The 2,512-nt window shown below is 40.8% G+C and overlaps 1 long non-coding RNA gene across 1 annotated transcript; it reads right to left on the bottom strand.

Moving 5' to 3' along the window:
• Nucleotides 1-496: 496 nt before the first annotated feature.
• Nucleotides 497-2,505, bottom strand: LOC106954383 (uncharacterized). Its single transcript, XR_001426349.1, has 2 exons — nucleotides 2,376-2,505; nucleotides 497-939 (listed from the first exon to the last, which is right to left on the bottom strand). It is a non-coding gene; the product is annotated as an uncharacterized LOC106954383 (long non-coding RNA).
• Nucleotides 2,506-2,512: the final 7 nt, after the last annotated feature.

The following is a 2,512-nucleotide window of genomic DNA, read 5'->3' as shown; positions in this document are numbered from 1 at the left end:
TTCTAAAGACAGTTGGCTGCTCTGGATTTTATGAGGCATAACAAAGTGGAAGGAGGTGGAGAATCATTGAAAAAATTGATCGTTTTAAATATGAATTGTGATTAATCCTTTCGTGTTTTTAAGCATTCATAATTAACAGATTAATAGATTTCATATACTGATGTATCCTGTTTTCGGTCTGGCTTGTACAGCACGATTTGATTAAACGAAGTTGATCTCGAGTATTGTCCCTCCACTTCCAGATTATAAGCCTCTTTGTGTTGGTCGATTGCAGATAATTCCCAACAAAAACACAGAATTAGTGGCAGTAATGTGAAAAAATGTGAAAAAGGTTAAGGCATGATTTGTGAAACCAGCCTGCATGTGTGAGGGAAATATTCTCCCACATAGATTTGTGTCAGTTTCTTCAAAATAAAAAGTTCCCCTCTGGAGACTGGAAGCTCTCTGTAAACTCTAAATATTCTCCCCTCTGTCACATTTAATGCTATTAATTTCCTTTTTTCATAAATATCCTCCTACTTTCTGCCAAGATTGACACTGTAAATTTCAGAAAGTAATCCTTGTGACAATTTATTGAAATTACATTATTCACAGCTGATGCAGGAGCTGAGTTCAGTTCAGTTCATTGAGTGTTACGGCTCAGGGTCTGTGAAACGGGGCTTAATTTCACCAATTACAACAGAGCTCCACTCAAATAAACTTCTCCAAATGGGCTCTAATCCGCTTTGTCTTTCTGGTATTTGAGAAATCAAAAAAGCTGTACCCTCGACATGGAGATCCACTGGTTCCTTTGTTTCCAACCGAGCAGAGGCGGTTTTCTGACAAGCTGTGGAGCTGCGGCGCCACCAAGTGGTCAGAAGGGTCCAAACCGGCTGCAGCTTCAATTCATTTCATGACTTTCTGGAGGTAGGGGGTGCCGACCTGGTTCCAACCATGTTGCTGTGAGAATCAAACCAGTGAGAAAAAAAAAAGAAATGAAGTATAACTTGACAGTTTAACTAGAGTGGAAGGAAATGCAGTAAAAATGCGTCCTGTTTTTTATTTTATTTTTTACTGATTCTTTGAAATGTGTTAAATGAACTGAAAAGGAAGTCAGCTGGGATGACAGGTGTTTGTTATTTGCTTTTGTAAAAAAAAAAAAAAAAAAAAAAAAACATTCTGGATGTTTGGTATCAGCATAATATCATGTTCAATAACATTATGTTATCATAATAATAACTCTGCTCTGTAGGAGTCTTGAATCATCACCCATAAATATTCTTTAATAAATAAGTTATTGTTTGGCTCCAACCATTCAACGTCAGAAACATGAACTAGACGCACTGAGTCTGATTATTCCAGAGGTTCCCAAACTGTGGGGCGCGACCCCTAGGGGGGGCGCCGTGTCATTGCAGGGGGGGCGCGGGAAGCCGTCTGGATGAAAACAAAACAAAACATGAACACTGTATGCGCTGGGTTTTTACCTTAGAATGGCCAACTCTCTGTTATTCCTATGTCAATTTAATACAGTAGAGGCTTCCACACTTTCCATATTTGTGTCCTCTGTCACTTTTATCAACAGTTAAAATTGTTTAATCCGTTGTTAACATGTTGTAACCTGTTTTTCCGAGCCGCCTTTAAACGCAACATGAGCGCTACGACGCTCGCGCTGGAGGAGACCTGCTGCTGGGCGGAGCTACGTAGGTTTGTGTTAGAATCACGGCAGCAAACCAGCAAAACGCAAAGAACTTTTCACAGTTTTTCCCTCCAAACTAACCGACTGAGTTGAGTAAAGCTGTTGGATGCAGGTAATGTTAGCTAAAAGATGACTAGCTAATATCAGTACTGAAACTGAAGCTTAACAAGTAGCTTGTAGGCCACCGATGTTGGTGTCTATTTTCAGCTACGTACATTCATTTTGCCCCCCAAAAAGTCGACCCCCCTCCCCCGCGTCACACGCGTCTTCAACCAGACAGCCATTTGTGATCCATAGGGGGGCGCAGAAGAAAAAGTTTGGGAACCACTGGATTATTCCAACCATTCTACTGAACCAGTCCTTCAAGAGTAACTAAACCTTAATCATAGACTGTCTAAATTATATAATATATATTAATATACATTAATAAATATATTGTCTAAATAGGTTTTTACATAAAACTGTATCAGTGCTGCCCTCTTCGGTTGGTCAGTGGCTACTGCAGTTAGATTTTCGTACAACGGTACAGCTTGATTGATGTCAATCAGCCTCGCTAGCATTCAGGTAGCTAGGCTCATCTTACTCAGATGAAAGGCCGCATGGCGAGTCAGAAGTTGGAATAGCAATTACGGATTAATGTTTTTCAGCTGTGCTTCATGTACTTGGTGCTAAATGTGCTAATGGCAGAGAAGCAACTTACCGACACAGGAAAAGCATTTATCTGCCGTCACTGATGGCCAGGCTAACTAATAGCCTTAGCATTCAAGACAGGCTCTGCTAGTTGCAGAGAGCGGAAAGGGGGCGCAGAGCAACAAAGAGGGTGATTGACGGCGCTGT

This window comes from Poecilia latipinna, unplaced genomic scaffold (assembly GCF_001443285.1).
Source record: "Poecilia latipinna isolate Pla-1442-1.1 unplaced genomic scaffold, P_latipinna-1.0 Scaffold651, whole genome shotgun sequence".
NCBI lineage: Eukaryota > Metazoa > Chordata > Actinopteri > Cyprinodontiformes > Poeciliidae > Poecilia > Poecilia latipinna.
This window is presented reverse-complemented; position numbering and strand designations above follow the sequence as displayed.